A 25,374-nucleotide genomic window follows, 5' to 3' on the forward strand; every position below is an offset into this window, starting at 1 on the left:
CTCATACAATCACGCCCCTCTTTATGGGCCGTCAGGACGCCTTGATAATGGGAGGGGACTTCAACTGTAGCCAAGCACCTAAGGATCAGTTACCACATCATTCTCCCTGCGCAGAACTTACGACAATTATAAATAATCTTCAATTGGTGGACTCGTGGGAACATGTTTGTGGCGATCGGCCCGGATTTACTCACTACACCAGCCATTCCTCCAGCCGCATCGACCGGATTTACATCTCGCGCTCCATAGCTGTGGGGACAAGAGTTGCCGAAGTTTGGCCCACAGCTTTTTCTGACCACGAGGCCTACATCTGCGCTATTACCCTCGGCCGCCAGAAGGTATGGCACAGCCATGGTCCTTGGAAGTTGAACGTCGCCCACCTAGCTTCTCAGGAATGGCGTCGCCTTATAGAGAACACGTGGGACTCTTGTAGCCGCCGGCGTGGCACGTACCGGTATACACTGTCGTGGTGGTTACAGTGCGCCAAACCAGCCCTCCGGAAGACCTTGATAGGCTGCGGCCGAGATGTTGCAGCATGGAAGAGACATACCATGGACTTTTACTACAGCATCTCAAGGGAATGTACAACACTGCCGTACTCACCTGCACGGCAGGTGACGGTGAACCGTGCCAAGGCACAGATCATCCGATTAACACGTTGCCACCTTGAGGGTGCGATCGTCAGAGCGCGCACTCAAGACAGAGTGGCCCAGGAGGAACCGTCTATGTACCACGTCATTGCAGAACGACGGCGCCGACGCAGGACACTGATCCAAGCTATCACGACGGAAGACGGACGACGCCTTGATACCCAGCGCGACATAGGAAACGCCCTTCATGCCCACTACACTAGGCTATACTTGGAACATCGACATCCCCCAGAGGTGATCGCCGAAGTCTCTCAACTCCCTTATGGCTCGATCTCTCCGACAGCGGCGGCGGATTGGACTGCAGATGTAACGGAAGAGGAAATCATTGAAGCAATACAGGCTGGGGCTGCTCATAAGTCCCCGGGACCTGATGGCCTTCCTCTGGAATTTTACCGGACGTATCAACAATTGCTGGCACCAGCATGGACTGATATTTGCCGCGATCTTATGTCTCCCACGACGCAGATACCTGGGGCCTTCCTAGAAGGACTGATTGTGCCCATACACAAACCACGAGGCGGATCCAGGATCAGTGACTATCGGCCCTTGACCTTACTCAACAGTGACTTGAAGATTTTCACCCGGCTTCTGGCGGCACGCCTAAAGCGATCAGTACGATGTGTTGTGTCGCAGGACCAGGCATCGTTAGGTGGTGACCATAATATTCGCACCGCATTGTGTCGATATAGAGATATGATCGCGCTAGCCAAAGCTCGCCAACTGCCAGGAGTTTTGGCCTCACTCGACTTTAGCCAGGCCTTTGACAGAGTCGACCACACATTTTTGATGGAGGTACTGCGACACATGGGGTATCCGGACGTCATAGTTAATGTACTGATGTGTCTCCTACGCGGCGCGACGTCCAAGGTGTTATATAATGGCCGTCTTACGCCGACGATACAGATCCAGCGATCGGTGCGACAAGGCTGCCCTCTTTCGGCGATATTGTACGCCCTCGTCTTGGAACCACTCCTCTGCGGCCTCCGACAACGCCTGACTGGGATGTCCCTTGGTGGACACACTTTTTGCTGCACTGCCTATGCGGATGATCTGGTACTCCTTCTTCGCAATAATGACGATGTTCGTGCAGCACTGGCGTGGGTGGCGACCTACGGCGCGGCATCGGGGAGCCATCTCAATCTCCACAAATCACACGCTCTGTCTATAGGCAGAGGCCTACCCGACGAGAGCGTCGCACCGCTACGAATCAGTGACACAATCCGCTGTCTTGGCACTGATTTCACATCTGACATGAAGCGTTCAACAGCCCTTAACTACAGGCGTTTATTGAATCAGATGAGAGCAGGAATAAGTGACCATCCTCTGAGACATCTAGACCTCCTGCAACGGACACGATATGCTAACGTCTATTTGGCGTCACGTATCCCCCATTTTGCACAGATACTCCCCATACCACCTACCCTGGCTCACCGCATGTTGGCGGTTTTGGGATCCTTTGTTAATACGGGCATGTTATTTAAGATTCGTTACTAGTCCCTAACCCTCCCGAGGAGCAGAGGGGGTTTAGGCCTTTGTCATGTTCAGAACAGAGCGAAGGCCCTGTTCGTCAGCTGTCACCTGCAACTATGGCGACGAAGTCCGACGTGCCTCACAAGTCTCTTACTGGAAGCCTTACGACCAATCTCACTCGCACCCCCTATGATGATATCGGACATCCCAGCACCTTTCTACTACATTAGCCAATTTTTCCTTGAATTAAGCTACATCCGCACCGCACTACTACCCACACGCTTGATGATGACGAGGGCGATATATGCTGCCATGCAAATGAACAGGACGCCGAATGTGATTGAAAGCAAACACCCCATTACAAAGTGGTGCGCTGTGTGGCAGGCAGTGAATGCCACCACCCTTGATACTGGCGTGCAATCTGCACGGTACGTAACTGTTAATGGGAAACAGTTGTGCCAGTCCCGCCTACATCACATCCACCTCGCTGATTCACCCTTGTGTGCCACATGCCAAGTGATTGACACGGATGAACATCGTTTCGAATGCGGGTCGGCAAAGGACGTTTGGTATTTGGTGCGTCAGATATTGGCTTTGCTCACACGCACGACTCCCGACAGGATAACTACCCGATCACTTCTTTTCCCCGATCAGATTTATTTCCCAAGAGCAAAAACGAACTCTGTGACGTGGATCAGCGGCCACGCTGTTCACTACCTCTTCGGTAATGGCGAAAAGACAGTACCCGATTTTTGGTATTACCTCAACGAACGACATTGTGCGATCGTCAAGAACCCTAAATATAGGCAATATTTTTCTAATTTCCTTTGGAGCGCATTCCATAATCTGCCTTGCAGCTGGATTACCGATGACATGAGAAGATAACCATAGCACCTCTTCCCAGTTCCTTTTTTTATGAGATTGAACAAACAACGGAAACAACACAGCAACGAGAAGACAGTCATCGAAAAATTCGCAGCGGGCTATAGTATGGAGCATTCTTTGTCGTAACGGGACGACTTCCTATTATTCTGTTTATGTAGCCGAAGAGGAACGGCCTTCCTTTTATCCATTTGTATAAAAATAAAATAAAATAAAAATAAAAAAAGCAGAAAAACAAACCTTCCAAAATCCTTTTTCCTTTTTTTCATTTTTGTTAAAAAAAGTGGCTAGGATAGCTGACTATTAAAAAAAATGCCCATTTGTGTTACGTACGCATTTTGTTATTTTAAGTAGTGTAGGAAAAAAGCTTGTACAGGATAGAGTAGCTGCATCAAACCAGTCTCAGGACTGAAGACCACAACAACAGGAAAAAAAAAGTAGACATTGGGCACAAAATCATTTTGCCAGTTAAGCAGTAAAACAAAAAAAAAAAAACAAAAGAAACTAAAAAAAACAAAAAAATAAACGAAATGAAAAAAAGGAGCGCCGTGGTCCCGTCGTTAGCGAGAGCAGCTACGGAACGAGAGGTCCTAGGTTCAAGTCTTCCCTCGAGTGAAAAGTTTAATTTTTTATTTTCAGTTTATGTGACAAATTCTTATGTTTTCATCACTTTTTTGGGAGTGATTATCACATCCACAAGAAAACCTAAATCGGGCAAGGTAGAAGAATCTTTTTACCCATTCGCTAAGTGTACAAGTTAGGTGGGTCGACAACATAGTCCTGTCACGTGACGCACATGCCGTCACCAGTGTCGTATAGAATATATCAGACGTGTTTTCCCGTGGAGGAATCGGTTGACCTATGACCTTGCGATCAAATGTTTTCGGTTCCCCTTTCGTCTACCAATCGCACGGTTTTGCGGTGCGGTCACAAAACACAGACACTAAACTAATTGCAGTGAACAGAGACGTCAGTGAACGAACGGACAGATCATAACTTTGCCAAAATAAAGAAAGTAAAATTTTCAGTCGAGGGAAAACTTCAACCAAGGACCTCTAGTTGGGCAGCTACTCACGCTAACCACGGGATCACGGCGCTCCTGAGCTCACATTCTCCTTGATGTTGCCTATCTTGCACATGGACTACACAGTTTGTATATTTTACTAATTTTTTTCAAGGTTCCACACAACTTCTTCCTGTTTTCTCGATTGATCTATGTTCAGTTTTTCAAGGCCTATCCACTGTGCCAACTTATAACTAAATCTGAGGGGGGTGCGAAGGGGAGGTTCCCTTGTTAGAAACATGGACGTGCAGTGCGAGCTGTGTGAAACGTTGCGATTGTCCTGCTGATAGATACCATCTCGCCGGGGAAAAACAAACCGGATATAGGGGTGGACATTGACATTGTCCACAAGGGTAGAGGCGAACTTGTGTTGATCCCTTTTGCTTTCCAGAATGACGAGATCACCCAGTAAATCCCACGACAACATTCCCCAGACCATAACGCTCCCTTCTCCAGCCTGTACCCGTCCAATTATTGTTGCAGCGCCGCACACACCAATGGCCATCTGTCCGATGGAGCATAAAACCTGATTCATCTGAGGAGGCCACCTGTAGCCTCTCAGTGGACGACCAGTTGCAATACTGGCGTGCAAATTCCAACCTTAGTCGCCGATGAACAGCAGTGAGCTTGCGTTTGGAAACCAGGGACCTGCTGCAGAGTCCGGTACGCATCAACGTTCGCTGAAGTTTCGATGAGGAGACCATGCTGGTAGCCCATTGGTTCACCTGGGCGGTTAGTTGCTCAACAGTTGCCACCTCTATTAGCCTGTACTCATCTCTGCAGCCGTTGTTCAGCCCTGTCATGTATGGCCCGTGCTGCATCACAGTTACCTTGGAGCCTGTTTTGGGTAGTTTCATTTTGTTACGCACGGTATACCTTAACTTATAGCGTCCCCAGTGAAATAGTAAGAAAAGACTTAAAAACAGTATTTATAAAGAAGAGGCATCTAAAAATTGAATATTATACATTTTTCTCATGTATCCGGGTTATAATAATTTCTCTGAGTTAGTTTCGAGGGCAAAGAAATATAACAAAATGATCTAAAGAGACGACAAGATACGCTCTTTTGTTAATTTTTTAGTCGTCTTCAGTTCTTCTCTTTTCTTGGTTGCGTGTAGACGGACATCTTGCGAGTGCTGGCCGATGTAAGCATATTTGTACTAATTAAGCAGATAATATATTGATTTAATATTATTGTTCACTTTTAATTTGTAAGAGGTGATCCCGATTTCATGCCCGCCTTCCTTGAATTAACCTGCATTCGAGTAATTTACAGTGCAACAATCGCAGCGGCCGATGCAGCCAACGACGCCATTACGTGGCGATATTAACTTATAAAATTTAGCGGAAGCGAAAAACTCGCCCGCTATTAACATAATATTCATTTTTCTCCACAGCCTCCCGACGTTGCAGAAAATACGTAGCTTTAAGATTCTTACTTCCAGTACCACAGCCGAGAGCCAGAGCCAGGATTCCGACTACAATGCAATGGTTACCGGAGGTAAGAAGAAATACTCTCGCGCGCGTGTGGGCCGTAATTGTAATTAATAACTAAAGATTTTTTGCTTTAAAGTGAACTGACTAGCCGAGGAAATTAATATGAAAAGTTTATTCCATTGTTCAACTTATATGTTCATCCTTTAAGATTCAGTGAGTCTAACATTCATTAACGTAACAAATAATTTAAGATTAATATTGTTAAAAAGGAGAACTTCACAAAAGCATTTAATTGTAAATCAAAATTGAATGAAATATCATTTTGATTAAGGCCCACCACGTAAGTCGGTAACAATCAACATTACCAATAAATAACATAATAAATTGCGACGGCCGACGAACGCGAGAAACTATAACAGTCGCGAACAGTTTACATACTTAGCCGTCTGCGAAATGCTTGCACCCTTGGCCCGCAAACCACTGATAGTGCCTTTTTCGCGGTGAGATAAATCGCTCCATTTCCGCATTACGACTGTAATGTTTTCCGCCCCCCACCTCCCGCCCGACAAGCTTTATATACCCTCCACTGCAAGTGCTTGTTCAAATGTTGAAATATGTGTGAATTTCTATGGGACCACACTGCTGAGGTCATGGGTCCCTATACTTACACACTACTTAAACTAACTTACTGTAAGAACAACACACATACCCATGCCCGAAGGAGGACTCAAACCTCCTGCGGGAAGGGCCGCACAAACCGCGCGGCACTGCAAGTGCTGCCTTCTGTCGCCTGTGATTGGTCATTGCAACATGGACAGTGGTCACATTAATGTGACTGGACCGTGTGCTACGTCTGATTGGTGTGTCTAACGTTACTGGAACTTTTAATGTGTAGATCACAGCAGCCGGCCGCTGTGACCGAGCTGTTCTAGGCGCTTCAGTCCGGAACCGCGCTGCTATGGTCGCAGGTTCGAATCCTGCCTCGGGCATGGATGTGTGTGATGTCCTTTAGTTAGTTATGTTTAAGTAGTTCTAAGGCTAGGGGACTGATGACTTCAGATGTTAAGTCCCATAGTGCTTAGAGCCATTTGAACCATTTAGATTTTGATACTGTGTGATCATAACTTAAACTAATTCTCTACACTGGCGTGCAGCTCATTGTCTATGGGTGTTCAAACACTTCCCATCGAAACTCTGCAGGAGCCTCATCAGTGCGTGGCATCATTGTCTTTAAGAAGGAAATGCATGGCAGTCACATTATGAGGGCTGCAGGAAACCAGGCTAATCCCTCAGCAGGGACTCATACGTGGCAGGAGACACTATTTTCTAGGTATCTTTACGTGCTCCCTGTGTGCTCAGAACTGAAAAAAGCGACACGACGCGATCGACGAGAATACTACAGACACTGCCCAACACATCTGTACAAAGTTTCAGTGGTTTTTCACTGTGGTTTTACTAGATGACTTTCGGTCATTTACTACGAACTGTGACCTCTCTGACAATAAATCATAAATCCAGTCACATAACTTACACCAAAATACTCAAAAAATGTCCCTGAACAATCTCCGAATTTTTGCTGGTGTAATTTGGATTCAACCCGTATAAAGGACCTAGAGGACAACTTCGGACGTTCAATGAGGCTGTTTGCAGACGATTGTGTCTCCAGCAAGTTGCAGCACCAGAAGACAAGCAAAATCTATGGTGATTTGCAGAAGCTCAACTACTGGTGCAGGAACTGAGAACTCAAAAAATTGTTCAAATGGCTCTGAGCACTATGGGACTTAACATCTGAGGTCATCAGTCCCCTAGAACTTAGAACTACTTAAACCTAACTAACCTAAGGACATCACACACATCCATGCCCGAGGCAGGATTCGAACCTGCGACCGTAGCGGTCACGCGGTTCCAGACTGAGGCGCCTAGAACCGCACGGCGACACCGGCCGGCGAGAACTCAACCTGAGCGTAAATACGTGTAATGGATTGTGCAAAATAAGCGAAGGGGTCCGGTAAGCTTCGATTATACTATTGGCGATAAATCTCTGGAAACAGTTACAATCGTAAAGTATTTGGAAGTAACTGTCTGAAGCTATCTAAAGTTGAATGAGTGGACGACCATGTAAGACAAGCTGCCAGGACAACCTACAACTGTTTAAACCTACTTCCTGTTTTCAACTCTTGCTCTCCCTACGCAATTAAACACCTCAGTTCCTTTCATTACCAAGTTAAAGTTTCCTTAACACCTGAGGGTACTTCCTATCAAACGATATTGTCTTTTTCTCGAGCTTTGCCATACAGTTATTTATTCCGGAATTCAATTCATTATCTCTTTATTAGTTATTCGATCGACCCATACAGTTGGCAGTTGTCTTCTGAAGCACCACATTTCTAAAGTTTCCATTGCTTTCTTGTCTGAATTGCTTATCGTCACGTTTCACTTTCGTACAAAGCTGTACTCCAGACGCATACCTTCAGAAAATACTTCCTTACACTTAAATTTACATTCACTCTTAAGAAATTTCTCTCTTTCAGAAACGCTTTTGTTGCTATTGCTATCTGTATTTCATATCATTTTCGGCCATTGTCAGTTATTCTGGTGCCCACATAGGAAAACCATCGACTTATTTTGATGTCTCATTTCTTAATCCAATTCTATCAACTTCATTTGATCCGATTCAACTACATTCCACTACCCTCGTTTTATTTTCGTTGATGTTCATTTTACAACTTCTTTTCGACACTGTCCATGCCGTTCAACTGCTCTTCTAAGCCCTTTGCTGTCTCTGACAGAATTACACAGCCATCGGCAAATCGTAAAGTTTTTGTTTCTTCTATCTGAACTTTTCTAAAATGCTCCTTGGTTTCCTTTACTGCTTGCTCAATGAACAGATTGAATAACAATTGGGAGATACGACAACTCTGTCCCACTCCTGTATCAACTGTGACTTACTTCTCTTGTCCTTGAATTCTTCTAACTGGTTACTGTACAAGTTATAGATAGATTTTTGCTCCATGCTACCTTCAGAACTTCGAAGTTGTATTGCACTCAACATTATCCAAAGCTTTCTCTGCATCTACAAATGCTGTGAACGTACGCTTGCCTTTCTACCCATCTTCTGAGATAAGTAGTAGAGCCAGTAAAGTGTGTACATACTAAGCTACCACATATAAAACTATACGGACTTATACACGTTATAGCCTGTATTTATGAATTTTTCAGTTTAGTACCCCGCTTAGGTTCTTTCTTTGCAAATATCTTCACAAGAATGGAAAAGCCTGTAATATTCAATCATTCTAATATGTAATAGTCTGGGTTCTTGTCGGCACCTATGTAGATAAGCAGAGTGAACTGTTTGCCGTCGTGGAGGGAACAGCTCGGCACGGATCCGTTATGCCACTCTTTCATTACATTCAGTGAACCAGTGAAGGCGTGCACATCGACCAACACTTTATCAGTACTATATTTCTCCGGAATCAAGTCATCCCCAAGGTCGCATTCTACAAGGTTTTTTTTCCATCTTCTTAGTGTCAGTCTTTTGTAAGCAGGCGTTAGTAAAATGGTTGCTCGGTAATAGTCACGCCTTTCTGCACGTGCTGCCTTGGAATTGTAATTATTACATTCTTCGTGACATCTGAGGGTTTTCCGCCTTATACAGGATAGCTGATGCCAGTAGGACCCAAAATTACTAGTGTCGTGTAGGTCGACAACGCACAATTTTTAAACAACGGAAACTTGGCGCCACGCGCTCCGATTCGCTGCGGGATTGCCTTGTTGCCGGATGCTCTGGACAACACATAACCGCGAATGCTTTGCCTACCGGAGATCGCGATGTATCCAAGGCTGACCGCACGCTCGGTGTTAGCGTGCCAGCATTCCACTGTAGAGGACCGTGGGAGGGGGGGGGGGGGGGGAATCCGCCGGGGTCCCGGCACGTCCATTGTAGTTTCATGATAAGACATACTGGGAACAAAGTCGTCAACAGCTGTTAGTTTGCGTACAGAAACTCTTTTACAAATTGTGTCGGCCCTGAAAAGGGCCTTTTGTAGCTAGGACGTAGTTTACTTTAAGCAAGTGCCCAAACTAGCGATCCTCTGACGCGACACAAGCTTGATAACGTCGAACGGTGTTTTGCCGCAACCTTTCAAAGATTCTTGGCATTGGACTGATGTTACTGGCGGCTTGTTGATTGCGGTTCATTAATCCATCTTCGTTTCTACGTGGTACGCGTCCAGGTGGATGAACTGGAACCTTGAAGAGTCCCCACAGGAAACAGACCGGTGGCGTGAGGTCTGGTGATCACGGGGGTCATATCCTAAGAGCACCTCTGGTAATTATCCGGCTGTCGACGAGTTCATTTAAATATCCGCGTACAGCAGGACTGTTATGTGCAGGCGCCCCATCATGCTGCAACCACATGCATAGCCATATGTCCAGGGGAACATCTTCTAGCAGGCCGGTCGAGTGAAGGTGATTTGCCCTGGTAAGTCGAGAAGGTAGACAGACCAGCCAAATCAGATGGTCATCCACAATTCCTGCGCAAATGTTGAGCTAAAATCGTTCCTGGTGTCCGTGGACGTTCGTGACTTGAGCATTTCCCCTTGCCGTGTAATGAACGTTTCGAGTGTTGTAAAGGCCATCCCGATTGAGGGTGCACTCGTTGGTAAACAACACAATGGCGGGAAAGTCGGTATCTTGTACAACAAGTCGCAGAAACCACCGGCAAAACCCTAGCTTGTGTTCATAGTTTTGGACAGGGTGGAAACTAAATGTATGCTGGCCGTCATCCCTCAGAATCTCCCAGACTAACCGATGAATGACCCCCATGCCGTGTGCAGGCACTCGAATACTTGTCGTAGGTGCTTCCTCGAAGCGTTTGAAAACAGTCTCTTCAAATGCAGCAGCCTGTCGTGTTCGAGGTCTTCCAGCATCTCCATCATATTCCGTTAACGAGCCTGCTTCGCCAAGTCGCCAGTAAACTGCTGTAAACATTTGCGGGTGTGGGTGGCGTCTTGCAAGGTACCGTTCCTCATACAACCGTCGAGCCTCAAGCGCATTACCGTCGGCCAGTCCATAAATAAAAACCATATCTCGTCGATCTTCAAACGAATACTGTACCGCCATGCTTACTGTATGACTAAATCGTAGGTGACGTATTTGTGCTCCGTAGCGAAGCTTAAGTGTGAATGCCTGTGACGTAAGGAGGAGACAAACAGCAAGACCTATTCGACACGTGTGCGTATCATATTGGGGCAGTGACGGGGCGAGGGACGTTTGTGTGTGTGAAACGACAACCACAGCGCTTCCCCTCAACCGACGAACGGCAACAGGGAAATCCCACGGCGAATCAGAGCGCGTGGCGCCAAGTTTCCGTAGTTCAAAAATTGTGCTTTGTCGACCTACACAACACTAGTAATTTTGGTTCCTACTGGCATCAGCGATCCAGGGTTAAAATTTCGTGACATAATTTTTCTCCGCCCTGTATGTAGTGTAATTCAGCTGCCCCAACCGCTATCTCTTTATGCAACCCGCAACGTTATATCTGACCTTCAAAAATCGCTCGCAAGGTTCTCGTTACATGCAAACTATTAGTCATACATAAAATATAAACTGGACCTTTTTTTATAGGAAATTTAATGAAGTTAAATTCTGTACTGGTATAAGTTTTCGCTAAGGCCGTAGCTTTCGAGTTATTCACAGAAAAGCGTACAAAATTGACCTTCAAATGCACTATCACTACAACATTCAGTCCCTACAGGTCATAATTTCTAGTATGTTGTTCCAGCCTTCCATCCTACCACTTATTATATCTCTTAAAAAAAATAATGTAACTATTTATTTAGAGGAAACACTCTCCTAGTAAATTTGTTTGTCCTTTGATTTATCGTGATCTGTTCCTGATTTTTAGTGAAGTTAGTTTTTACGTTTAGCTTTAAAAAAAATACAAAAGAGATATAATAAGCAAAATAATGAATTTCGTAGGTTGCCAATTACGTATTGTATCTGGTTTTACCGAGCGCCAGGCTCCCTACAAATTACTGTAAATGCATTAGCGTAGAATTACTCAGCTCTGAAATTATTACTATCACAGAAATAGACAAGTTTTAATAAAATTATTTTACTGGATTCCTTCAATTAATCTCACTGAATATTTTAACATAATTTCTTCCGCTCCGGCTATCAGACATTGTGCTGTGAAAAAATATTTTTAAATGTACCGCCTAATGGCGGCTAGTTGTTAACAGTCAGAGATCACTGTTACTCGCTCCGCAGCAGCTGGAAACATGCTAAATAATTTTCATTAAATATTCTTTTCATAAGATAAATGTGGCGTAGGTTCTTGAAATAACACACGGAGATCACTTTATACTAAGATATTCTTACTAGGACACAGTTTACACCATTAAATATTTGCAATGACGTTACGACAGAAACAAATGCTAGCGCAGCACAGTAGCTTGGGTACCTTATTCCAGCTAACACCATAACGAACAGAGCAAAACAGACTAGACAGAAGAATGAGCATTGCATTGTATTTTATACTCTTACAAAGATAACCACATTATCATCTCATAGAATAAAAATAATGTCTTTTCTGCATTTATCGATCTATATTGTATAGTTTTACAGTTAGTGTTATTACCTTTCGCAGATAAATCAATGTTTGTAATTCATTTTGAGTCACATACAGTCATTTTTATTTATGTTTCACCTCGATAATGGTGAATATTGCAAAAGGGACACTACACGGCCCCCTGGGCTACAAGGAACACACTACTTAATGTTTGGTCCTTGTAGACCTCGAGTGTCACTTTTATTTCGTTCGTTGGTCACTTTCAGTTCACTTTACCGTGTATTAGGTCATGGGTACACATTCATTTTGAGTCTTGTTACATAACATGGCTGGGGACAGTTACAATATAACAAGCTCTTCCATTTGGACGAGGGCCGCAGGGAAACCCCAGAAAAACCTCGGCAGAGCTGATAGATTTAACCCTTTGTGTTACTTACATAAGTTGGTTCTACATGTTTTGGTATTACAAGTATTTACATCAAATATAACATTTTCTGAAAAAGAAACAAACATATAGTTTTTATATGAAAGTGTTCATCAATTTTTTATATATTGTGTTGGTAATATTTTGAGTTTATTTTTTATTTATTTATTTATTTTTTTGTCGGCGCATTTCTCGTCGTGTGGTGTGGATGACGCTTTTTGTTGCTACCGCGATGCCTCGTGCCCGTTGCCATGGAGCGTCGGCTGGAAACTGTTGTCTTCTTTCTTGTCCGTAGCCGGCGGTCAGGATGTGGAGTACGGATCGACGTTATTTTGTCTGCGTGGTGCGTCTGCATTGTTGCGCACCGCTCATTTAAGTTTTCAGCACGGGAGAGGATGTTGACTCGTGCAAATCATGAAACAAATGCACATAATAAAAATAATGTCTTATGGCTGTGGGTAAGAATTGATTAGTCAACATTATTGCATCATCGAGGCACAGGCTCAGTTACTTGGTATTTTCGTGTTCGTTTGCACGTACTGGTGCTGAATGATGCAGGAGATATGATGCTGAAGTAAGCACTGCACATCCCTGTTGTCATGACTTCGTATGGAATATTTATGTTTCACAGTTTTTGTTTGACAGCGTTCCACCGTAGTTGCCGTTGCAGTAACGTCCTACTACGTGGTCCGTGACGTTATATTAATTGTTGGCGCACAGGAGGTAGCGTTCAAACTAAAAATGTTGTCTGTACAGTTTCGAACACACACTGATCACAGTTTTGTGTTTTCGGTCACTGCACACAGATATGTTTCGTTAATGTTTGTACCTCGCGTTTTTTCAGTTGTACAGCACATAAGTGTTCACTGTCCAAGTTGATCACTAATACAGTCTCAAAGTTCACACTTCCTCCGCGAATACCAACACACTACATAGTTCCTGTTAGTATTGCTTACAGCATGACTTTGATACAATTGTATTACATGATTACTGGGTTTTCTTTATATCACATAGTGACACAGATGTCTGTTCGTTTACACAATATGTTACAATGAAATTTCACAGATCAAAAGCACTTTTGTTCTGTTATTGCATACAATTAAGTGTTACATCATACATGCAGCGGATTCTAGCCTGACTTGCAATACTTTTATATTTGACCATTAATAAATTTGTCATAGAGTATATTCATTTGAGGATTAGGACCGCTGCGCATGTGCTTGCTCCATAAGCTGTTAGCGTAATCGCGTAACCTATAAAAGGTTTGCAACTGTCAAAAACATGCTCTAAAGTGGAGCTCTCATTTAATCTCAAATATTGTGGCTAGATGCTTATACTTTCTCTTTTAAGGTCAAAGCACAGCATCACAGATGTCACATGGTATGTGCACATTCTTTTGCATACACCATTTCTATTCATTTTTCATGTGACAGATTAGAATATTTAGTGCATTCTTTAAATAAACATTTATCACACAGCATAATAAAATTTATAGTTACCAAATAATAACCACTGAAAAACATCTTACACTTACTGATTATATTTCTAAACAAATACTATCATTGGACTGATGGTCCTTTAGCTTCTTTTTACTCATTTTTGAAGGCTGATGTGTAAATCATTCCTTGAAATAAAGACAGAACATCTTACATACTAAGCACAAACAAAACATCAAATTCTTACAACTACTCATAAATATATATTGAAGTCTGTGCAAAACCTACATATTACACAAAAATACGGTAAATCATTCATGTCCTATTGTCAGGTACCACCAATTTCTTTTAAGTCTTTATAGGGATACAATTTGATCTTTCCTCTCATCACATCAGCTATAAGGTAGCTACAACCGTGCGGTATTTGTATAATTTTAAAAGGTCCATTATACAGCATTTGCCATTTCTTGTTCTTCTTTGTTATGAGTGACGACTTAGGATGGTTTCTTATCAAAACTAAGTCGTTTATCTGATATGGGACAGTCCGTTTTATTGACTTGTCATATCGACTCTTTCGTTGACTAGCGCAGCTCGTCATGTTGCTGATGGCGTCCTGTATTTTATCCTCTTGCCTTTTATCTATGCGCGGCAATTTTGGTAGCGGCGTGATCCATTCATTTAGTTCTGCAGTACTAAATAATAACTCATTGGGCGTGTATCCGGTAGCTGGATGAGGTAGATTGTTGTGTATATTTTCAAAGACGGGTAACAATTCCGGCCAGTTTGTATGTTGCTTATGAGTGTATGTTCGGATAAATCTGTTGAGTTCCCGAAAAATTCTCTCTACGGGACTTGCTTCCGGGTGGAAATGTGCAACTAATATATGCTTTATATTTTGGTCACGTAGAAACTCCTTCCACAGTTGACCAGTGAAATATCTAGCATTGTCTGTTAGGACGTTTAGTGGTTTTCCTGTTTTCGGTATGAACTCTTTTGATATGCGTTGCATCATCTGTTTGGCAGTAGTGGTTTTCATTGAAAACAATTTCACATACTTAGTAAAGGTATCGTAAACAGCTAATATATATTTCATTCCACCGCGAGCCGTAGGTAATGGTCCTGCGATGTCCATTGACACAATTTGAAGTGGCTGTATCGGAATAATTGGATGCAGTTCTGTTTTGTTGCTTCTATTGTTGGCTTTAGCTTTCTGACAAACGTCACACGTTTGTAATATCTTTTGGACCACACGTTTACTATTCGGGATGTAACAATATCTTTGTATTATTGCTACACACTTCTGTATTCTTACATGTCCCCATGCGTAATGCGTGTACGAGATAAAATTTTGTATGTATTTGTACGGGATACACACGCACCAGTTTTCTGAGGCGGTGTCATTTCTGTGGTACGATATGTTGTTCTCCACTTTGTACCGCGAATTTTCGCTGTTACCTTGCTCTAATATTAGTGATCGTTTCACTTTCATCCAGGTGTGATCTTCGTCTTGCAGCTGTCCTACATCCTTGCACAGGTGCAAATATTCGCGACAGTATGCTTGCGAAGTCATTAATAAAACTTTATATTCTGACACTCGCTCGATCATTTCATCTAGCTGCGACATGCCTACTGGTAGACGTGATATCCGCAATGACATTATCTTTCCGTTATGTACATAATTTTTAAATTGTATTCCTGTAGTACTAATGCCCAACGGGCTAGTCTGGCATGTAATAGTTTGCAGGTTAATAGGAAGCTTAAGGCTTGGTGATCACAGAACAATTTAATTGACTTTGCCATAAACATAATAATGAAATTTTTGCAGAGCCCATACAACACTGAGGGCTTCCATTTCGGTCACCGAATATGCTCTTTCACATTGAGTAAGCACTCGGCTGGCAAAAGCTATAACTCTTACTTTCCGGTTCCCATTGGTTTCTTCTACTTGAAACAGACATGCTCCTAAACCATAGGATGAAGAGTCGGTGGCTATACAAAAATCCCGGGTCATATCCGGATGGTAGAGCATTTGTGCATTCATTAAGGCTCCTTTGATCTCTTCATAAGCTCGCTGACACTCTGCGGACCAGTTCCATGTGACATTTTTTCGCAATAAGGTGAGCAAGGCTTCATTGTTGAGCAGCTGATTCGGCACAAAACGTCGGAAAAAGGAGACTAGTCCGATAAATGATTTTAACTGTTTTTTGTTTGTGGGCTGTGGGAATTCTTTGATCGCTTGTATCTTCTTGGTATCAGGCATTATTCCTGAAGGTGATATGATGTGTCCAAGGAATTTAAGCTGATCCCTCCCAAATTTTGATTTTTCAAGATTTGCTGTTATTCCTGCTTCTGCGAGCTTATTTAACACTCTTTCCAGGATTTCTATATGTTCTTCCCATGTGCTTGTGGCCACTAGAAGGTCATCCACGTAAAGAGTAACTTTTTCTAGCAAGTCTGCGCCTAGCGCTTGGTCCAATGCCGTAATGTATACGCCTGCGCTTACGTGGAGTCCAAAAGGTAATACTTTGAATTGATAACTCCTTCCATTGAAAATGAAGGCGGTGAATTTTCTATATTCCTTGGTTAGCGGGATTTGCCAGTAACTACTTCGCATATCTATCGAGGTGATATATTTGATTCCATAGAATTTCTGTATTTGTTCTTCTAAATTCACCGGTCTCGCCCTAACGGGTACTATAATTTTATTAATGTTCCTGGCGTCTAGGACAAGTCTGATTTTTCCATCTGGCTTGGCTACAATTACCATCGGACTGCTGTACGGCGAAAGGGATGGTTCTCTTATACCCCATTGCAGCATTTTTTGTATTTCTTTGCTAACTGCCTCCCTTTTCGTCCACGGTACTGAATATGATGCTTGGCAGAATTCGCATGGCGAAACACATCTATATTATACATATACCCTTTGATGATTCCGGGTTTTTCAGAGAAAACATCACTGTAGTTATTCAATAACTGTGCGAGCTGCTTTCGTTGGGATTCAGTTAGATAACATGATTCTTGTGCTTTGTTGTTATGGGCTTCGGTCCAGCGAAGCGTTTCGTTGTGAGCTACGTCCGAATAATATTCTCCGGCCCCTTAAATTGCTGCTTAATTGAAATATGGGCATCTCTTCGCTTTTTACTCGTACGCTCGGGTAAGCTTTACCGGGTGTACTTACTGTTCGTGTTAAATCCAGTACAATCTGCTTATTTTCATTCAGTAGGGAGATCTTTCCGCTGGAGAAATCAAGTTTTGCTTTCCTCTCGCTCAGGAAACCTCCCCCCAGGATGCAGGTTACTCTCAATCCTTTGACTACGAGAAAGATACATTTTACGTTATCTTCCCCTAGGCATAAATCTACCAGCACCTGATACTGAACGTTTTGTGCTTGTGCTCCCATGGCTCCAATGACACAGCAGTTTTGTACAGGAAATGTCGGTAAGTTGAGGTTTTGGCTCAAGGTTTTGAATAGATCATAGCTCATAACATTAGTAGTGGCACCTGTATCTATGTATATTTCTACTGGCAATTCATTAATTCTAGCTTTTATGATGGTTTGTACTTCAGTTATTTCTTTTTTGTTGCATTGGTTTGATTCCATAAGTAAATCATGTTGTGTACTGTTTCCATCTTGGACCTCAGTAATAATATATTATCTAGTGTATTGTTTATAGGTGTGCCCCCTGTTTTTTCGCCGACCATCAATTGGGAGCTTATTGTGGCCGTTGTTCGTTTGACGGTCTTGCACTATGGTGGTTTCCGTCAGTCGGCATTTCTACTATCCTTAGGCTGCTATTCGAGTCTGTCCATGTTTGTGGTATTGCGTTATTATTCTGCATAGAATTCCTATTGTCACACTGGTACTGGTTACCGATAGCAGGCGGTGGTGGTGGCATAGAAGTTTGCATCCACTGCACCGGGTAAGTGCGGTTGTTGGCACTACTGCTTTGTTGCGGCCATTGACCTTCATTTCGACGTTTGTTATTGTAATTATTATTACTGTTACTGCAGCCGGGATGTCCTCTATCTTCCCACCTACGTTTTTGATTGTAAGATGGTTGACCATTTCCGTTCTTCCTGTTTTGTTCTGCGGATTGATCTTCCTTTCCATTTCCGTGGCTTCCAAAATTGGAATTGTTGTTGCCATTTTTAAACTTGCGTGGTGAACCATTACTGTTCTCCCGGTCTTTATTTATCCTATTTTCTTCCTGGGAGAGATCGATTTCGCCCACCACAGACAAGTACCGTTCCAGGTCATTTTCGGGAACATTTATTAATTTGTCTCGTATATAACCGGGCAATCGTAATTTTGAGATTCTGATCACATCACGGGCTGATATAGGGTCATCCCAATATCTAGTTTTGTTGATATATTTTTCAAAATATTTACGGAGTGTACCCTGTTTGTGATTGTACATTTGCGGGCTGTATACTTCAGTCCTCAGGCGTTCTTGAATAGCCTTAGACCAGTATCTGTCTAGAAAAGATTTTTCAAATTGTGCCAGGCTATGGCAATTTTCTATGACTTCATTTGCCCGTAAGGCAGCGTCGCCTTGTATATGTGCGATTATGAACTGAATTTTTTGGCGTTCATGCCAGGCACTCGGTAATACATTTCGGAATCCTTTTATGAAGATTACCGGATGCACTGTCTCCTTTTCCGCGTTAAATACTTGGAATTGTCTGTGTTTTATTAAGCTTTCATCAATTTTATTGCTTGTGGAAGTGGAAGCTGCCCCCACGGGGTTATGAATAGGAATGCTTCGTATAAATTGTATGGTTTCTCTTTCCGAATCGCTGTTTGGTTGGTATGAACTATAAACTATACGCTATGTTCTCATTACCGTACACATTCCTAACAGACGTGCCACAGTTGTTTTTAAGCATTTGCAAATGTGCACGCTCGAATTTAGCAACACTGTGTCATTTCTCGCTGCCGCACCAGTACTGGCAATTTGTACCTCACTTCGCTTTTTTCACCTGCGAGTGGTAGCGTGTATACTGTGGGTTGTTTACATACAGCTGCTCCGTTAGTTACTTTTTTGCAGAGCAGACTGTATTTTGCTTTCTACACGTTCTGTGATCTGGCTTTCTTTTTCATTGAGCCAGTCATGGAACTCTTTTTCTACTTTCTGGGCTTGATCATTTAAATGCGTTTCTATGGTTTCTTTTTGTGTCATTTCTAAATTGTCCATTCGGTTCGCAAGCTGTTCTACTTCGTCCCGGATGACTGTGTGTGCCGTCTGAAACATTTGCACATCTTGTGCTATGTTGCTTACAATGTTCGGCTTGGGCTTTCTTTATTTCTGTCATTTCTGAATGTATATTTTCGAACATTGCACCTTGTTGTTGTTGTTGTGGTCTTCAGTCCTGAGACTGGTTTCATGCAGCTCTCCATGCTACTCTGTCCTGTGCAAGCTTCTTCATCTCCCAGTACCTACTGCAACCTACATCCTTCTGAATCTGCTTAGTGTATTCATCTCTTGGTCTCCCTCTACGATTTTTACCCTCCACGCTGCCCTCCAATACTAAATTTGTGTTCCCTTGATGCCTCAGAACATATCCTACCAACCGATCCCTTCTTCTGGTCAAGCTGTGCTACAAACTTCTCTGCTCCCCAATCCTATTCAATACTTCCTCATTAGTTATGTGATCTACCCATCTAATCTTCAGCATTCTTCTGTAGCACCACATTTCGAAAGCTTCTATTTTCTTCTTGTCCAAACTATTTATCGTCCATGTTTCACTTCCATACATGGCTACACTCCATACAAATACTTTCAGAAATGACTTCCTGACAAATAAATCTATACTCGATGTTAACAAATTCCTCTTCTTCAGAAACGGTTTCCTTGCCATTGCCAGTCTACATTTTACATCCTCTCTACTTCGACCATCATCAGATATTTTGCTCCCCAAATAGCAAAACTCCTTTACTACTTTAAGTGTCTCATTTCCTAATCTAATTCCCTCGGCATCACCTGACTTAATTCGACTACATTCCATTATCCTCGTTTTGCTTTTGTTGATGTTCATCTTATATCCTCCTTTCAAGATGCTATCCATTCGATTCAACTGCTCTTCAAATGGCTCTGAGCACTATGGGACTCAACTGCTGTGGTCATCAGTCCCCTAGAACTTAGAACTACTTAAACCTAACTAACCTAAGGACATCACACACATCCATGCCCGAGGCAGGATTCGAACCTGCGACCGTAGCAGTCGCACGGTTCCGGACTGCGCGCCTAGAACCGCGAGACCACCGCGGCCGGCTCAACTGCTCTTCCAAGTCCTTTGCTGTCTCTGACAGAATTACAATGTCATCGGCGAACCTCAAAGTTTTTATTTCTTCTCCATGGATTTTAATACCTACTCCGAATTTGTCTTTTGTTTCCTTTACTGCTTTCTCAATATACAGATTGAATAACATCGGGGAGAGGCTACAACCCTGTCTTACTCCCTTCCCAACAACTGCTTCCCTTTCATGTCCCTCGACTCTTATAACTGCCATCTGGTTTCTGTACAAATTGTAAATAGCCTATCGTTCCCTGTATTTTACCCCTGCCACCTTTAGAATTTGAAAGAGAGTATTCCAGTCAACATTGTCAAAAGCTTTCTCTAAGTCTACAAATGCTAGAAACGTAGGTTTGCCTTTCCTTAATCTTTCTTCTAAGATAAGTCGTAAGGTCAGTATTGCCTCACGTGTTCCAGTATTTCTCCGGAATCCAAACTGATCTTTCCCGAGGTCGGCTTCTACCAGTTTTTCCATTCGTCTGTGAAGAGTTCGTGTTAGTATCTTGCAGCTGTGGCTTATTAAACTGATTGTTCGGTAATTTTCACATCTGTCAACACCTGCTTTCTTTGGGATTGGAATTATTATATTCTTCTTGAAGTCTGAGGGTATTTCGCCTGTTTCATACATCTTGCTCACCAAATGGTAGAGTTTTGTCAGGACTGGCTCTCCCAAGGCAGTCAGTAGTTCCAATGGAATGTTGTCTACTCCGGGGGCCTTTTTTCGACTCAGGTCTTTCAGTGCTCTGTCAAACTCTTCACGCAGTATCGTATCTCCCATTTCATCTTCATCTACATCCTCTTCCATTTCCAAAATACTGTCCTCAAGTACATCGCCGTTGTATAGACCCTCTATATACTCCTTCCACCTTTCTACTTTCCCTTCTTTGCTTAGAACTGGGTTTCCATTTGAGCTTTTGATGTTCATACAAGTGGTTCTCTTATCTCCAAAGGTCTCTTTCATTTTCCTGTAGGCAACATCTATCTTACCCCTAGTGAGATAAGCCTCTACATCTCTACATTTGTCCTCTAGCCATCCCTGCTTAGCCATTTTGCACTTCCTGTCGATCTCATTTTTAAGACGTTTGTATTCCTTTTTGCCTGCTTCATTTACTGCATTTTTATATTTTCTCCTTTCATCAATTAAATTCAATATTTCTTCTGTTACCCAAGGATTTCTACTAGCCCTCGTCTTTTTACCTACTTGATCCTCTGCTGCCTTCACTTCTTCATCCCTCAAAGCATTGTACCTATACTTTCTATTAAGACCTTTTCTCTTTCTTCGTTTTGTTCCCTTATCTGATTGACTAGCTGGTGATTCCTCTCTTCCCTCAATCTCTCTCTTTCTTCGTTTTGTTCCCTTATCTGATTGACTAGCTGTTCGTTCTTTTTCTCTAATTTCCGTAAAAATTCAGCAAATGGATACGGTATTGGTGAGCATACCGGTGTGGTCGTTGTTCTAATCATTGGAAAATTATCACTAGCCCTGCTAGTAGCACCTATCGGTTTTACTGTTTTCGTCTGCTGGCCACTTCCTGGCATATCACCGGAAACTACATTGTTTACATTTTCTCCCCCCCCACCCCCCCACCCGATCACTATTAATATTTAGTAAGTCAGTGTCACTATCCATATCGTTCAATAATTGCACATTATTTGTAACATTGGACACATTATCTGGTTGCAAATCTAACACACGTCCAACTTTTCCCATAATGACGATAACTTTCACTGGGCTAACTACAACGATTCTTCCGAACTACAAATGCAGACTAAGTTCACAAGTCAAACTGCTTATTGTTTCCAAAATCACAAAATATTAATATCTACACCGCTGTACACCATGTACCATCTATGATACTATACTTTGATGATACGGGCCTATGTAGCAAGCTTTTATGCATAGTGGTCCTTACCTTGATTTCCTTTTTCTTTTCTTTTCTTTTTGCTATCTCGTCCTCTCAGGGTCTATACAGTTCTTCTCCGCTTTCCTCGTTCAAGTTTATACATGAAATGGAATTTGATAGACATTAGAATAAATACAATACATGTTAACAATTACATACATACAAACCCAAAAAAAAAAAAAAAAATTATCTCTTCGGGCTCCAAGTAACAGGGCGCTATTTAATATATCTCTTAAAAAAATGTAACTATTTATTTAGAGGAAACACTCTCCTCGTAAATTTGTTTGTCCTTTGATTTATCGTGATCTGTTCCTGATTTTTAGTGAAGTTAGTTTTTACGTTTAGCTTTAAAAAAAATACAAAATAGATATAATAAGCAAAATAATGAATTTCGTAGGTTGCCAATTACGTATTGTATCTGGTTTTACCGAGCGCCAGGCTCCCTACAAATTACTGTAAATGCATTAGCGTAGTATTACTCAGCTCTGAAATTATTACTATCACAAAAAATAGACAAGTTTTAATAAAATTATTTCACTGGATTCCTTCAATTAATCTCACTGAATATTTTAACATAATTTCTTCCGCTCCGGCTATCAGATATTGTGCTGTGAAAAAATATTTTTAAATGTACCGCGTAATGGCGGCTAATTGTTAACAGTCAGAGATCACTGTTACTCGCACCGCAGCAGCTGGAAACATGCTAAATAATTTTCATTAAATATTTTTTTCGTAAGATAAATGTGGCGTAGGTTCTTGAAATAACACACGGAGATCACTTTATACTAATATATTCTTACTAGGACACCGTTTACACCATTAAATATTTGCAATTACGTTACGACAGAAACAAATGCTAGCGCAGCACAGTAGCTTGCGTACCTTACCAGCTAACACCAGAACGAGCAGAGAAAAACAGACTACACAGAAGAATGAGCATTGCATTGAATTTATACTCTTACAAAGATAATCACATTATCATCTCATACAATAAAAATAATGTCTTTTCTGCATTTATCGATCTATATTGTATATTTTTACAGTTAGTGTTATTACCTTTCGCAGATAAATCAATGTTTGTAATTCATTTTGAGTCACATACAGTCATTTTTATTTATGTTTCACCTCGATAATGGTGAATATTGCAAAAGGGACACTACACACTATACCAAAAACTTTGCGATGACACGAACTGTTTCCCACATTTGACCATTTTTGGTCTTCACTGACCGATTTTATTAAAATTGGAAATTTGTGGTAAGGTCTTATGGGACCAAACTGCTGAGGTCATCGGTCCCTAAGCCTACACACTACTTAATCTAACTTAAACTTACTTACTCTATGGACAACACATACACCCATACACGAGGGAGAACGCGAACCTCCGACGTGGGGAGCCGCTGGGACCGTGACAAGACGCCTAAGACCGCGCGGCGGGTTTTTATTAGCCACCGGATTAGTTGAGCACTTACAAATTGTAAAACTGACGTTTGTGTAAATTTAATCTAACAATTTTGTGAATTTTAACAGCATAAAATAAATAATTACGTCGTTTTATTCGTAAGGCCTTTAAAAGGTCAATTTTGGACTGAGTTGTCAACGCAATTAGTTTTAGCGTAACCTTTGAAGTAGACGTTTTTGTTTACTTACCCTCACAGGCACGATTAAATTAGTAATGTTAACGAAACAGTTGCCTATGGTGATGGCGTAATAGCCAAATCAGTAAGGACCATAAAAACATCGATTATTAGGAATACTTCGTGTAGTTGGAAATTTTTGTACAGTGATATGGGGGAGTGCCACGAACAACCTACTAGAATCTGTCTGATGAGGGATGAGTGCGAGAGTGGAAGTGCGTTTTAAGGTCACTGCTGTACGTTTTTTCTTGGATAATTCAGAGACCGTCGTCTCCAGTGAAAACGTATCCCGGTACAAAATTCGATTAAATTTCCTACAAAAAAGACCTTGTTCATTTTTTCTGTGGAGCTAATAGTTTGGGCATAGCGAGCGAGATAATTTGAAAATCTCGAGTGTGGTTTTTGAAGGGCAAATATGACACAATATTTCGGGTTGCATAAAAAGACTGCGGTAGGGGAAGCTTTCTCATGGCTGGCTGTAACAAAGCTCTGTCAGAGTCTTCTCGCAACATCTCATTTTCATTTACTTCCTCTTCTCTTTCTGTATTACTGTCTCAAGTTTGTTTCTCTTGTATAGGCTCTCTACAAAACGCACAAGATACTGAATTTAGCTGACGAAAGTAGAAAATATAAAAATGCAGACGCAAATGGAGAATGCAAAAGGAATACAGATGCCTAAAAATGAGGCTGATAGGAAGTTCTATCTGGGAAATCGCGAATGGCCTGAAGAGAAACATAACGCTGTAGAAGCATGTATGACTTTTTTTTAAAGGTAGATGCACCTTACAGAAAAGTTAAAGACATCTGAGAAGAAAAGACGAGCATACGTATGAATATTAGCAGCACAGGTGACGAACCCATACTAAGCGAAGAAAAGAACCCCGAAAGTTGGAAGGAATACGTAGAGTGTCTATATAAAGAAAATACGCAATTTTATGGAAAGAGATTACTCATACCATTATAGATTCACAAACGAGTGATGTTCCTCCAAATTCCAACATTTCACTTCACGATCCTTGACACTTAACTGTAATTGATTGAAATAGTTTCTGTCTGTTAATTGCTATCGCAAGGTCCTCTCACTCTGTCCAAGCTCTCCGAAATCTGCTCGAAGTCTCGAGCACATTGTTGATGACACCCGATAATATCTCCGGTTGATGCGAAGTGCAACCGTCCAGAAAATTCTAAAAAACCAGAAGCCGGCCGAAACACAAGCAGCAACAAGGAAGTAACCGATTTTGTGACATTTTACGAGTTCCAACCAAGGACTGAATTGTATAGTTTCATCTGTGCACTTTGGTAATTCAGTTTCTTCAGTTTCTATGTGCTAATTTAACATTTAACAGGAACAATTGTCGCGTTTTCGTTTATGTCGGAAAGTAAACCGATTTTGTGACATATTACAATTTCCTTATCAGAAGCGATTTATTTAGTGATGACTAACTGACAACCTCAGCTGCTGATAGGTGTTGTTGTTATACCTCGATGTGGACAGCTGAAAATGTGTGCCCCGACCGGGACTCGAACCCGGGATCTCCTGCTTACATGGCAGACGCTCTATTTATTTAGTCTCACCTGAGTGCTTTGGTAATTTAGTTTCTCAACC

The sequence above is a fragment of the Schistocerca nitens genome, chromosome 9 (assembly GCF_023898315.1).
Source record: "Schistocerca nitens isolate TAMUIC-IGC-003100 chromosome 9, iqSchNite1.1, whole genome shotgun sequence".
In the NCBI taxonomy this organism is placed as follows: Eukaryota; Metazoa; Arthropoda; class Insecta; order Orthoptera; family Acrididae; genus Schistocerca; species Schistocerca nitens.